This window comes from Pezoporus wallicus, unplaced genomic scaffold, assembly GCF_028554395.1.
Source record: "Pezoporus wallicus isolate ANWC-B61680 ecotype Strahan unplaced genomic scaffold, APGP_CSIRO_Pwel_v1 scaffold_7107, whole genome shotgun sequence".
In the NCBI taxonomy this organism is placed as follows: domain Eukaryota; kingdom Metazoa; phylum Chordata; class Aves; order Psittaciformes; family Psittacidae; genus Pezoporus; species Pezoporus wallicus.
Genome location: NW_026642114.1, coordinates 416,731 through 431,993, shown reverse-complemented (window position 1 = coordinate 431,993; position 15,263 = coordinate 416,731). Strand labels below are relative to the sequence as shown.

At 44.5% G+C, this 15,263-nt stretch overlaps 1 long non-coding RNA gene across 1 annotated transcript; it reads left to right on the top strand.

Annotated features, from left to right (window-relative positions):
• Positions 1-739: 739 nt before the first annotated feature.
• LOC130608782 (uncharacterized) lies at positions 740-6,165 on the top strand. The gene is made up of 2 exons (XR_008974638.1): positions 740-1,998; positions 2,394-6,165. It is a non-coding gene; the product is annotated as an uncharacterized LOC130608782 (long non-coding RNA).
• The last annotated feature ends 9,098 nt before the right edge of the window (positions 6,166-15,263 follow it).

Here is a 15,263-nt window from a genome sequence, read left to right as displayed (position 1 = left end):
TGCCTCTGCAGTCACTGCATGCTCAGAGGAGGTACGTGGTCTGTTTAGACACAGCCTTGCTGTCAGTAACATAAAGTAAGGCCTGGAAGTCCTCCTCTTCTAAAATTTTCCTTCCCATCCACCCCTTCAGTAAACTCTTAATTTAGAGATTTTCTCAGGATCACTTTAAACCTCTCACAATGACATCTTCCTTTTTCCTTCCTAGGGCATTCTCCCCGTGCCCTATCTGCTTGCATCCCATCTCCACAGAGTTTTGGCTGGTTGTCCACACTGTCACCTGATGGCCTCATCCCTGTAGAGAAAAGCTTGGAAACTCAGCACCATCTAATATTAAAAAAAAAAAAAAACAAAAAAAACCAAACTGAAGGCAGATACAACAAATTCAAGAAAGCTTGAGAATTTTAAATATTTGCATTCGCTGACACAGGAGTTTCTGTGGAAGAAATGACCAGCTAACCCTGAAACAAGAGGCCAGTCGATTTTTGTGCAAGCCCAAGGCAGTTACAACTGCGCATTTGGGATGTGTTTCCATGTAAGCTGGGGGATAGCATGCCACTGCCACTTTCCTGCTGTATAAACTTAATCAAGTTTAGTCAGCCCTCACCTGATAATTGAATTGCTTTCAGGAGATGGGGCTGTAGCACTTCTAGACCCTTCCTTGATCTCAGGGCCAAGAGGCATGATAACAGTCTGTAGTGTTGGACTCAGAAGAATTGCAACACAGCAGAGGTTTGTGAAGTCCAGGGACAGTTGTCCCATAGGGTTGGGGATAAGGGTTGGAGAGGGAGGGAAGATTGCCCAGGTTTCATTTGCATGGCTGGCCTATTGAGGTGTCTAAGGTAAGCTGTGGCATACATTCTGAGGTGGAGGTGAATCCAGCACTGCTACCTTACCTGGATTACAAGCAGGCAGCAGGTTTGCCTGTGGCAATGGAGGAACCAGGTGGTGGCTCTCAACCCAGCTGAAGGGGAACGTGCTCTCAGAGGACACAAGAACATATATTTGGACGACAAGTGTGCCTCAGTACATCCTGCATGTTGGGCCCTATCTAAGGAGATCACTGCAAGATGCTCAGTGGAGCTGATGGGACATGGAGGGCATGTGTGATGTCTGTAGCTGAAGGTGGAGAAAGCCTTGCTAGGGCCTAACCTTGGGCACAGCAGGTGTGCTGGATTTGCATGCTACATGATGTAGAGCCCCAGGTTAGTGGGGACCTGCCTCTAATCACAGCTTCACTAACCTGGACAGTTGGCCCTGAGTGAGGTCTAGTGTCAAGAGCAGATCAAGGGCTGCTTGTCTCATACACTGTGCAGAGCTGAGGGGTGGGACTCTGCTGCTGGGTGGTTTTCTGTAGTGGTGCTGAATATCAATGTTCTTTCTTGCATCTCTGCTAAGAGGCATAAACCTCATTCCTTACAGGCTCCATTTTTAAGCCTGATTGTGGAGAGAAAACTCATCATTAATAACCTGTCAGGATGGTATTAGTATCTCTGAATGCTGCATTTGAGCTTGAACTGACAGGAAGGTTTTTTTAAGAGGGAAACGCTAGATGAAGGCTTGTCAGGGCAATAGATGGGGCTAGGATTCCACATCATTAACACTCAGTCTGTGTATTGCAAAATCACCTGGCAGGACAAATAAGATCCAGGTCAGGTGTGTGTACACTGTTACTTTGCGTTGAATTAGCTAGAACATGCTATATAGTGTTTATATTGGCTTCATGTTTTATATTGGCTCCAGGAAGACATATGATACCTCATTTGGCATGAATTCTGTTGGACTAAAGTTGCCCCATAACAATTCAGAGGATAAATTTGACTAGGCAGAGTGGTATACACTGCATCAGTTTTGCTGTATGGGGTCACAGCAGTTTTAATCCGGTCCTGGGTACCCTCAAAAAAAAACTTTTTATCTCAGGACTGCTTAACCATCCAGATACCTGTGATGCTCATGGGGGATGTTTCCTTGAAGAAATGTGAGCTCTGCTCCTGCTGAAAGGTTAGTGTTATTTCTTAGATTGCTTCTTTAGTAGCTTCTGTGTGTGGACTTGACCTGTAGACTATGAGTTTTAAGGGTGCAACTTCCGAGCAAGACTAAACTGCAGGTGGGCCGACCTGTTCTGAAATGACAAAAGGGGAAAGGATCTCAAAATGTCCTGTAACTCATAGCCACAACCTAGTCCACCCTGTCTGTACTGGCAGAGAATTGTCCAATAGTTTCTGCATCCTGCAGTGATGGAGAATCTGTCTGTCACCCATAGATTACTCCAAGGTCTAACTGGAAACTACACAGCTGCAGTTTAAACTTGGGTATTCTTGCCCCATTAACTGTGTTCGAAGAGAATGTTTTTTCCAATTCCCAATGCACAACTCTTCCTGTGTTACTCTTTAAAGCATTTGCACAGCGGGCTCTGCAGTGAGACAGGGAGTGAAATATGTATGGTGGGAAGCATCCAAAAGTTGCTCAGATCTGCATTGAGTTTCCAACACTAATCGAGCCATCTGTGACTCATCGTCATGCTTGTGCATCAACTCATGTAGATATCCTCAGAGCAAGCAAAGCACTGGATCACTGCTTGCTCGCATGGACAACGGTACCGTGTTTCATGGTTGCTGTCCTCGTGAGGGCACAGGGCTATGATGTAATATAAGTTCATAAGAAAAGTATGGTAGGGGGGTTATTTGCTGCTATATTCAAACTCAGAAACATGCTCGATTTGCAACTACAAGAAAATGATACGAGTCATAATTCTAGCTGAGAGCCTAACTACTTTTGAAAACATGTTGTCTCTCTTTCCATCTGATTTAAATTTAAGAACCACTTCATGTCCTAAAACTGAATGATTTTATCACCTCTTCACCAGCCAGAGTATGTGATGACAGATTTTTTGATCAAACTAAAGAATAAGTTTGCTGAGAGATCTCCCAGTTTTTACCCATCTGAAAAGCCCAGATGTTTCCTTAGAATCTCCTCATCCTTTCCCTACAAAGGTGGGTTGCTCTGAGTGCAAAACAGCTTTCTAGGCTGGAGAGAAAAGGGAGGCTGAAATACAGCCTCCAGGTCAAGCTTGAAGGTAGAAGTTGCTTTCATTAAGCTCAAAGAAGATGTGTAAATTACTTAACTTTTTACAGTGTGCTAACTTCTTAAGTTAGAAGTATTGTTCATGGGGTAAAATGTGCAAACTTCATTTAGGATACTAGATCAGTTATATTAATTATATTGCTTAAAAATGTGTAGAGTGAAATAAAATAAGCCTTTTTTCTGGTATGCTCTTTTTAGAGAACTTCCTGAAAAGCCGAACTTCCCCGGATCAGTGACTGCACCATCTTACAGCCAAAAAGCACTTGGCAGAAAGGTGATGCAAATGTGACCCTAAACATCAGAAGGCAGCAAAGCACTTGAATGCTGATGCACTCTTCCCAGCTGCTGTTGACAGATTAATTTCCAGGGCAGATGGAATAGCTGATCTATCTTGGAAATGGTTTTCCTTTCCACAGCCACATGCAGTAATGAAAACAGCAATTTCCAGTGGTACTTTCTGCCCAAGAGTAGATCTGTGGTGGACTTCACATCCCCTCACTTAAAGCATCTCTCAATCCAAACCGGACAGCTTGTTTCCCTCTAAAATCAAGTGGCATATTTGGAGTATGGCTTGTCCTAAGGATCTTGGGCTGGAATTTCTCACCATCGGCTATAGAGGGAGTTGTGATGAGTGGCTTCAGCACTATAGGAATTGCCCAGTTTAGAAGGAAATTGAGTAGCCAGACCTGCAGGGAGAGCTGTACTGATCTACTCCTTAGAGTTTCTAGCCAGCCATGTCCTGGGGTGAATGATTGGACCTGGGTGAATAAAGGATGCTTTGTACTGTGGTCAGATTTAGATACCTGAGAGAGGCGACCAAGGAATGAAGCAATTCTGTTTGTTTTGAACCAAGAGAGTCTTAAGGAAAAAAAAAAAGGATAAAATAAACCAGAAATATTGAGGCAACCTAGGACATGGTGTTTGATCTGAAACACAATGTTCCGTTTTACAGTTTAATTTCATTTTTTTTTTCTAAAGTGAGGCTTTTCAATAAAACCTCCAAAAGGCTCATTTCAGAAACACCTACATGAAGTCAACCTCTTTGCTCTGAAAACACTTTGGAATGAAAGGTTTTGAAGTTCTAAAAAGAGCCTCCTGTATTAGGCTTGTTGGTTTTGTTTGTTTTTTTGGCAAAATGTGCTTGTCAAATTCAGCCCAACTTTGTGAATGGTTTATGTCCCTCCAAAATTAAACTCTGGTCAAAGTTACTGTTCATTGCACAAATTCACCCACTGTATCTATGAATCCACCAAGGGCAAAACGGAGTCTGTGATTCAACCCGGAGCTGTTCCACCTCCTTGGAACCAGGGAGGAGAACCCAGGGCATTTTCATGAAGGAAGCAATTCAGCTCTCAGTAATCAAAGCCCAGGTCCTGCTTCCTTTCCAAGGGCATCTGGAGTCCCCTTGATGCAAGTGGCCCAAATTCCCATTGTCTCTATGAGGAGGTAAAGCACATCCTACCAAATGAAGGAAATAGAAGATCATGGGAAGAAATGACCCAAACCCCTTTTATTTATCTGCTTCCAAGAAAAAATATGAGCATGAGACGTGAGGTTACTTTTCAGGCACTTTCTAATGACTTGGATGATCCAACGAAACAAATGAAAGCAGCCGGGGGTGCGCTCCGCTTCGACACAGCAGAGAAATATTTGCCAGTGCAGCAGCTCTGCAAATGTGTGAGGCTGTTAAGCTCCTAATCCCATGTCTTATTTTTATGAATTTTCACACTAGTGGGATATAATGAATGTTGATCCCAAAGACATTAATTACTCAGGTCCTTTTTTTTGAGAGGAATTTCGATGGAGTGTAACGTTTTAAATTACAAGGTGTGAAATAAACTCTACAAAACTTACAGCTTTAGTGGAGGAACTCCAAAATCAAATAAAAATGCAAAACCGCTGATGAAGTCCAATTTACTGTAAAATGCCCTGGATCGTGGTGTTCCAGTAATTTTTTTCCCCTACATACTTTGGTTAAAATAATTTATATCCGCTGCAGTGTTTATGTACCTTAAGCTTTATTTATTAAAGGATATGTATATTTCAAGCCTGGTTTTAATGAGACATGCTGAAATCTGTAAGGTACAGTGCGACTTTTGTTCTAATCAGCACTCAATCTCTTCTCTTTACCTTTCCTGTGTTGAAAACATTCATGTTGGAAGGAAAGGGACGTGTGTGTATGTGGGTGTATATAAATTTGAGATATGTATCAACATATGTATAAAGTAATAAGCCAAATTTATTTCTCTTTTTCTATCATCAGGACAAATAATCCATCACTGTTCAGTCTGAACACTTAAAATCACAGATGAGTTTTATCCTTATTCTTAGAGGAGGACAATTACTTCCTTTTTTTTTAGGGAAATTATTTATTTGCCAAAAATTGTGCTTTAGGTTGGCTGAAAATGTTTGTGAATTCACATCAGCTTGACGAACTGTTCTGGAAAAGGAAGAAAAATAAATCCAAGTGTTTTGGCTTTGTTTTCTAATGAAATGTTTTGAGATTTCATTTTGAAACAACACCCTGAAGCTAAAGTTAACATCAACTAAAAAATACTTTGGAAGCTTAGAAACTTAAAATTGTGAATTAAATGAGACCTTAGGGATGTTCCTTGTGGGAGTTGCTTTGAAACTTTCTTCCTGTGTTTTCATTCTTCCAAGGAAATGGAAAATATTTTTGCACAGATAGATGAATTTGAAAACTATAATGTTTATGGCCATTTTGGTATAGCCTTAGGAGTAAGTTATAAATATTCTATTAGGTTTTAAGAGCTTAATCAAACTTAAGTTGTATTTTCAAGACATTGTAAAAAGCCTGGCTTTTGTTGACACCCCAGGACAAGATAAAAGGTATTTAAATGCTTAAACTTTACTGATAATACTGGAATATGGATATGAAGCTGACTGTGAAAATGTCCCTTGTCATGCCTAAACCACTACTGAAAATAGTACATAGGTTCCTAAACCCCTTTAAATGGATTACAGAGCACATACAGTATATCATGGGCAAGAAAGTGACTCTCCCTACAAAACAGTTTTTGATTAAAATGGAAAACTTCACTTTTGCCAATCTTTTTTTAAATTTAATGAAAGAAGGAAAGAGAAAAATCTTTAGTTTAAGGATGCCTGTCAAAAAGAGAGCAAAATAAAATCTCTTCTGTATTAAGAGAAGTGGAAAATTTCTGGTAAAAAAAAAAGAAGTTTTGCTAGGCTTTTCCCCAAATATCTGTGTTTCAGAGCCTATCTGTAAAGTGAAGAAGGTTTCAGGTCTGGTGAACTTGATTTCCTCCCCATGTTTTCCTCTGTACATAGAGCCACTTATTTTTCTGATGAACCTAAGGATGCAAGACCCCAGCAAAATCAAGTGAAGTCTGGGAGCAGAAGGGGGGAAACTTTTCTTTGTGTCATGGAAAAATGTTAGCTTTAGAAGTGAATGCATTCCTTGAAAGTGAACCCCGAAGCCCAGAAATGGCTGAACAAGGAATTTAAAGGGAGAAACACTCAGAGTTGGGGAGGAGAGTAATAAAGTACAGGTTTGATCTGTAACAAATTCCAGCTCTTGCAAGACTTTTTTAGACATATGGAAGTCCATTTAGGAGGAAAATTGTTTGCAGCCGCTGATTCAGAGCCTATCGGAATCAGTGGAAACGTTTCCATTGTCTTCTGTCCTGAAGAAATGCTGTTTCTGTCCTTCCTTCCATCCCTAGCCTGTGCTCACTCTCTGGGCCATATGGATTTCATCTCCCTCAACGACATGTAAGAGAAGAGGGTTTGGCTGTTTAACGGCATGATGTAGCTATGTGGACAGGAATGGTTGATTTCTACTTGATTGGCTACAAATCAGGTAACCAACGCCTCAGTTTTGAGCGGCTGGTTTCGGAGGAGTTATCTGGGTGCGTCTGGCTCTCCTATCAGGGCTGAACATGGCTTTAATCACATCAGCACGCTAATTGTGCCCCTCAAGAAGAGCTCGGAGGAATGAGGGTCTGTGTTTTGACAACTGTCAGATTTCTTTATTGCTAACCATAATTGCTGGGCTATCCCTGGGAAAGCACACTGGGTAATTGCTTATCTGGATAGTACCTCCCTTCAGCTATTTCAGCTCAGAGACTTTTCTAGCATTAAACCCAGAGCCAGGCTGCCTGCAGAGGGTGGACAAACCAAACCCACCAAGAACTGATTTTAAAGCATTGTCTCCTGTTTCTCCTTTTGCAGGGCAGGCTCCCAAAAATGGAGGCATAGAAGGGAATGGATGCTCACAAGCACTCCCTGATCTTACAGGGTATTGACTCCAGACATATATGTGATCATTGCCACTATCTGCCTCCTACCATTGAGGCAAGGACCAGTCCCCACCGAAGAGGTGACAGCCTGCAGAGCAAGAAATGTTGAAGTATTTCAGCGTCTAGAAGAAAAAACTGATATTTTTTGGACTGGAACTGGGTTCGAGAAAGAGCACACGATCAGATGTGAGGTGAGGGACAGAGGTGGATTTCTGCCTTCAAACAACACCCATTTTACTGGATCTGAGTGCCTACCAGGCACTCAGAACATGTCAGCAAGCAGCTGAGCAGGGCTCCCAAAGTGGTGCTGACACATGGATGTGACAGACTCCTTGCTGGCACTGCAGGCAGCAACCTGGGGTTTGAATTTTCTGGAGGCAATCACGAGAAATCCGTGAGTGCACACGGCAGGCTGAGAACAGAAGGCTGGAGCTCAGCTCCCCTGCCGCCTCGGAGCTGCTGTGTGTCACAAAGTCGCTTCCCTTCACTATCCCTAGTTCTCTTTCATTCATATCTGCCTTGCCACCCTGAAGCTCCACGTCCTGGGATGGGCAGAGATGCCCATCTCTGCCTCCTGTTTGTAATGACAATCCTGTGCTGCTGTCATCTCCTGCATAAGTGGACGTGTCAACAAGGAAATCTTCCCTGAAACCAATCCTGGGTATCAGCTGGCTCCGTTCCCCTCCTCTCTCCACTGAACTGCAAGTCTCGTGGCAATATTCTCTGGGTATTCTGGACAATGAATGTGTTTCTTGCCATGTAATTGAATTATCCACTTTAGAAAGAAAAAGATGTGGTTTTGTTCCCATTACAAAAACAAACAAACAAGGACTGATATTTATTACAGGCCAAGGCTACTCAGCAAGTGTTTTCTGGAATTCTAATAAATTGCTGAAGAAAGTTTACAGCTGAGCACTAAAGATGGTTTAGTTTTCCAAGAGGCTGGGATGTATTTATTTCCCATTTTCTTAACCCACAGCATGGTGAACAGCGTAACGTGCTCTTTCCAGGGTTCAGACGGTGTCAACCCAAGCCCATGCTCTTTACCCCGAAACAGTTAACTGCTTCTAATTAAAACCACGCCAATTATTCATTTTCAAGTTTTGCATTTATTTTTCCCCACTTGCCCAGCCTGCTATTTGGTTTTGCTTCTACTTCATTAAAACAGCTTCCAAAAAAATAAAAACAAACCTAAAATCCCCATCCACACACCCAAACCAAAGAACACAAGTATCGTGCAACGAGGCTTTTAACTAAACAGCATTTTGTGCGTCAAGGGGATATCTACAAAGCAAAGGGCCATGCAGGTTAGAGAGGATTTGCTTTGTGGCATCTGGAGAACGATTTGTCCTTTGAACAGTGGGCAAAAAGAGGTGGGCTTGACTGTTAGAAAGAAAACAGCAATGCAGGAAACCCTGAGGACATCAGTCTCAAGACTGTAGAAGGAGAGAGAGGACCAGCAACCGTCAGCGAGTGGGTCAGGGCACCCATGCGCAGCTGCTGAGGGGTCTCTGTCATGTTGTGCTGCCTGTGCAAGAAGTCGTTCAGCAGCCAGGCCCAGGGAGTCCCATCCTGCAACAGTTTAAACACCCTCCTTGCTTCAAGCGCATCATTTGTGCATGAAGATGAGTGTGCACAGATGTCCCTGTGGGAGCAAGCCACTTAAATACATGTTGGTTGTTAAGCACATGCTTAAGTATTTGGCTGGATTAGCAGACTGGTATTGAAATGTTTGCTTTTTGACAAAGTTGATTTTGTTTTTTCAGTTCATTACTGGGCCTGCCAATGACATCATTCGTTTGCAAGATGAGAAAAAGAGTATAAACGACCTTAAAAAAGAATAAATTAAACAAGAAGCAATTTTAATGGCCACTTCCAAAGGAGATTTATGGATGTGCATAAAGCTACTTTCCATAGGAGAAGGACTAAGCTTTTAGCAGTTACCTTCATTTGGATTTTTTTCCCTGTTGCAATATAATACCCACAAATATTTGCGAGTTGTGACTGTGCACCGAAGGGTTAGTCCTCTTCCAGAAAGGGGGGTGGAGGGAGAAAAGACGAAAACAGTGGTGCCAATTTGTCTGCCCAGACTCTGATTATGGGAGGGTTGTTGTTTTTTTTCTTTCCTGCAGGGGAGAGAAGCTGGTGGGACGCTGTCTCTCTCTGGGGTGAGGGATATCTGATATCCAGCCCAAGAGCAGTCCAGCAGACTGAACTTTCATCTCCAGCAGTGAGGGATTTGAACACAAAAAAAAAGAACCCTCAACCAAACCCTGTGGATAAACTTCTCGGCTAAATTTGGAGATCTTGGAGTTGGGGAAATTAGGAACATTTGAACGTCTGCTTGTAAAGAGCATGGAGAAGAGAGGAGATCCCTTGGAGGAACGGAGGTGGTTTCAATACATCTATTTATTTATTTGTGTGCCCTAGGCCCTGCCCTCCTCCTGCCTAGCCTGCTATCCAGTGACCCTCGGTGCTGATTAAAGTTCCCCAGTGACCTGTGAGTGCTTTTGTTACCCTGCCTGGTAATAAAACCCCAGTTAAATGGCTGGCTTATCCAAACCCACGGCTCCTTATGCAGTCAGCTCTGGAGCCAGCTCAAGTCTGAGCCCTTGGGAACATGCAGTTTAGCTCTAATTTAGCTTGGCTAGCTCTGTTTAGCTGGCCCATGGGGGTTCCTGGTGGCCGTCTCGGTGCCCCCAGGTAGCCATGGTAGGTGACTAGGCAACCTGAAAGGGCCACAGCCTGGTTTCTTGCTAGGCAGAGTCCTGGCTCTTAAGGCAGGTAATCCCACTGAAATCCCTGAAAGGGATGGAGCAGGCTTAATGCGGTGAAGACAACCACCACCCACCCACCTGCAGGACTACTCCCTGACACCCAACATGTTGGAGCAAAGCCATGGTGGAGAGATGTTTGTGCTGATACTGCTTCAGTTTCCTGGTGGAATCCATGAACCTGCATCTTTGGGATCATGTCAGGATAGTGCTGACACACAACTCCACAGAGGTAGCTGCCAGGGCCAGAGGCAGACCTGCAAGCTGTGCAGGTATCCCTAGCAAAAGCAAAGCCAGGGAACTGAAGTGCTGAACTCTGATTCAAGTCCATGCTGGAGATGAGGACATTCGTGTCCTCATAACCCCTCTTCCACTTGCAGCAAAGCTTGCAGAAAAAGATAAGAAACTAGCTCCTGGCATTGCCAGCGAGAGAATATACTTGTCATCTCTGTTGAAAGCTAGGTGGCAACTGTTGAAACTCTGTCTTGAAATCTGAAAACTGGGACTTGTACAGACAAACTGATGAACAAATTTCCGCTCTCCCAGCCCCCTCCTCCACTTGTATTTTATAAATGACAAGTTGAGGGAAGGACTCCAGCCCGAACTGGGTTGGGGGAGGTCTGAGCAAAGCCGATTTGAAAAGGTAGGAGCCCTGCTGTTGGAAACCCCAACCCAGGTGCTGCACAGGCAGCCCAGCTGCCCACCCTGAAAACCAAGCCTCTGAGACTCGGGGGTACACTCAGGGGCCATACAAACTTGACTTTGCAGAAATACTTTTCAGGAGGAGATTTCGCTGGCTGCATTTGGCCCAGAACTCCCACCCCAACCCTTAGCTGAGCATGCCACCAAGCCTGCTTACATGGTGCTAGTTCCTGTGGTGGTTCTGTTGCTGTGAGCTGGCTTTTCTCCTACCCTGAATAATTCATACTTTTCCATCCTTCCTTACCCACACATCTTTCCTTACTCCTTGGCCGGAGGAGGTGCCAAACAGAGAACCCCCTGGCTAGTATCCTGGGGCCACCTCCCTTATTACAACTGGTACCCAGTAAAAAAAAGTGTGTGGCCTTGCCCCACCATCCATGTGGACCTGAAGCCCCATGCATTGTACATGTGTGCCAGTGCTTTCCTGTCTCAGGTTCTAAATCTCATACAATGTCAATGCTGCAATATTCCTAAATAAGCTCCTGAGGCCTAGTATTTATCACCCCCATGTACCAGTAACAAGCCACCTTGTTCTGACTGGAGATGCGATAGCACTTCCAGGAATGATTGTGTGCAATGTGAACTCAGTCCCTGGTTCAAAATATTATGCAGAAGAATAATAAATCTCAGTTTTAAATTGCTGCCCCATTTAAGCTTTGATTAGACTCTGATGGTCTGTTCACCCTGGAGCTGCTGGTATTAATCTGCATGCTAAACCCTAATTATAAACTGCTCTTGGCATTTCCAGATGATATCAAGATGTTTGGGATTAAAAGAAACCCTGATGTTGAGTTTACAGCTTGAAATGACTGTAGACAACCTGATCCCCACAGATCTAATAACACACCTCTGGGTGGGGAAGAAAGAAAAGAGGGAGATTTGACCCAAGCGTGTAGCAGGAGTTTGTGGGGGAGAGGTCTGGCTCCAGACTTGAATGTGTGCATACATACCCAAACTCTCACACACACATGTAAGGTAATACACCTCTATGTACACACGCATGCTCCTGCAGGTGCTCTGTCTCCAGATCAGCATAGTTCTTACCTAGCCCTGGGTAGAGAAAGTGCAAAGAGGCTTGAGAGCAGACATTTCAGTGAACCAGAGTGACAGGGCGATGGAAGGAAAACTTACCAGGGCAAAGAGTTTTGATTTGTCTCCCCAGCACCTGGGTTTCAACAACAAAGCCCAACAGTGGGGGTATCACTGGGGTGGGCAATGAAGGGGATAGTATGGATGCAGCCTGAGAAGTGGCCAGCAGCAGAGATATCTGATCTGATGCTTCTTGTCAGCTTGCCCCTGAGGAGCTGTGGCTGATGTTTTGGGGTACAAAGGAGTGGAGGTCCATCTCGGAGCACTTCCACTTCCAAGTAACTGCTACTATGGTCCTTAGAAAGGAGTAAGGCACATTTGCGCCCTCTTGTCCTGTGAATCACCCAATTTGCTCACACTCTGGTGCGGTCCTCAGAGCAGTACTGTAGGGTCCCTAGCACTTTGCATGGCTAAGACCAAGAAGCACAAAACTGTAATAAACTGTGTGTGCATTGCACAGGCTTGTGCAATGGTACTGGTTATTATATCCTCCTTCTCTTTGCTGCTCTCCTGCAATACTATTTCTAAATTGCTAGGTTAAAAGAAATTTGGCAGATTGAAAAAGGGCTCTAAGACATCACATGCTGAGAAGTTTCATGATAATAAGGCAGGGGAGAGATACCCAAACTTACTTTCCCTTGCTGAACAAAATGCTTCACCTGAGTGCTATGATATTATTAGACAGTTGAGAATCCACACCTGTGTGTCACAGCCTCCACAGATTCTGCTGCCTCTTTGTTGTTTTGGTTTGGGTTTTAATTTAGGTAGCAGAGAAGATATTTAGGGCACCTCAAACAAGTGGATACTCTATGCTGGGAAAGGTATGTGGTGTGGTAGTTAGTGCAGAGCAGTCAAATGTGAGAGCAGAGCAGGCTTGGCTTGGCTTGGCTTGGTTTGCTTGGTGTCTTCCTCTATCCCACTAATGCCAACTACAAGGCGTGTGAGCTGCCCTGAGCATGTTACTTCTGCCCAGCTGTTCATCTGCTCTGTGTACTTCTTGTTGGCTGCAAGACCCTTGGGAAGGTGGTCATCTCAGCTCCTGTTTGTTGTACCTGAAAACTGCTATCAAGACAAGGAAGCTCTGTTCAGATAGGTGCAAAGGTGAAGGGAATATTTCTGAGGGCTTATAGCATACTTGGGTAGCTCATATACTGGAGAACCACAGGAGCTGCCAGGGATGGTTTTCATGGGAAATTTCAGGAATGAGTGTGGATACTCAAGCTAGACTTTCTCACTGATGCTGCAGATTGGGCTTGTAATTTTCTGTGAGAAAAGAAAGCAGAAGCAAATGAGCTGATCCTCTGCAGAGGTGCAGGTCTTTGGTTTTCACCCCCTTGATATGTAGCTAGGGGAAGGAGAATGGGAGAGGCTGCTTGTGGTTTCTGCCTCACCTCTGATCATCGTGTATGGTCACAGAATAGGAGATGGGTTTTGAGGCAGAGCTCCACTGAGGCATGAGTCTCACTGATATCTTTTATAATGATAACCATTTTGGGGAGCAGGAAGGGCCAAATTGGGGTCTGGCTGCTGTTTGCAGCATGAGGCTTGGCCCTTCAACTGTGGGGGCTTTACCTAGAAGATTTCTGTCTGTTTCAGAACCTTTGGGCTTCCTCCTTCCCTGGCAGCAGAGGTTGAGAGGTCCCTGCATTGCTGGGAGTGTCAGCAGGAGGCAATCATTTGATGGACACCCTGGGAGGGTGGAGGAATGGGGCTGTAAGCAGCTGCCAGGCAGGTGCACATTGGAAAGTGAGATGGGAAGATGGTGGGGAATGGGAACTGCCTGTTCAGCATGACACTACCAGTGGTAAGGTGGGAAATAGATGTCTAGCTTACCATGACCTAACTTCGTGGCCGGTTGGATGTTGAAATGGTGTATACATTTGCTGTCATGTGCCATCTGTGGCATCCTTCCTAGCCTCAGGGTCTTGAGAACTGGGGTATTTTATCCCCTTTGCTTTGGGTTTGATGCTAAGGACAAGCTGTCTTTTCATTAGTTTCTTCATCTGAAACAGGTGAAACTGGGTTGAAATCTTTTGATTACAGCAAGCCATGGTGTGGATCATTCCCATCCCTATGGTTATTTATTCTACAGAAACTTCTAGAGGCCCTGGAGTGAGGACATGGGCTGGCAGTAGGGCACCTCCACAGGAAGAAATTTAATACATCTGATATGGATGGCAAATGCCCCATCCTTTTCTACCCTCTCTGCTTGTGGCTGGAGGGGCAGAAGATGAACACTAGAAGGCAGTAACACTCTTCATCATTCAGGCAAGGTGATAATACCTGCCAGTACTCTAACCTGAAGTTTTCCAAAACTTTGAACCAAGTTAAAGGAAATGGCTAACAAAGGGATGTTTCATGCTTGCCCTGTAAAGATGGTCCTACTTCTGATTTAGTGGCTGGCTGAGATCTGCGGCTATGCCGGGTCCTGGGATGCCCTGGCTTGCTCGCCTAGGAGCACAGAGATCATGTCCTTCATCCACTCCCTCTCTTCATCTTTCCAGTTCTTTCCTTTCTGTTTGTCTTTTACTCATGATCTTCATGGGCCACTTTTGTCCACCACTTTCTTTTCATCTGATTTACTTCCTGTGCAAGACAAGGTCCCTTCACCCATCCCACCTATATTCCCTCAAGCTCAGGCTGAGCAAGCTCACGCTGATCAAGCTCACTGTTCGCAGCCTTCTTTCTTTGGAGGCAGAGCTGGAGAGTTTTCCTTGGATTTATCTTTTCCCTCAGCAGAGTTCTCCCACCCAGTCTCAGAAATCCAGTTGTGTTGTAGGAGGAGGCATCTGGGAAAAGGAGGTGTTTAGGCCACTTCTAGAATGTGAATCTGGCATCCCATGTTGCTGTTCAGCCTATGGTGCTATATGAACGGGGAGCTCTGTGGCTGACTTAAGGGGAAAGCCACAGTAGCCAGTCATGAAGCTGGGCCCCTTTATTGCCTTGAAGGTGAGACTATCCCTTTGTAGCAGATGCACACATGTTGATGTGGTCACTCACAGAGCCAACTTGCTTTCACCCAGGGCTTTCCAGGGCATTTGCTGGTATTGAGCTGCAATCCCAAATCCCAAGACTGGGAAGGATTGCTGTCTGAAGGATGCCCTTAGACATGGGGAGTTTTAAGGAGAAATACTTCTTACCAGGAATGTCAGTGGGATGTCAGTGAAGGTAGCACAAAGCACTTGAGGCTTCTGCCGTCACCCCCATGCCAGGGGTTTACAGAGGCTAAGAGTAGACCCTATTGCCAGTAGAATGGTGTTATGTATGGCTGGGACTGCACAGCACTTGCTCAGGCAGGCAAGTTCCAACATGCATTTGAAGAAGTGGTAGAAAG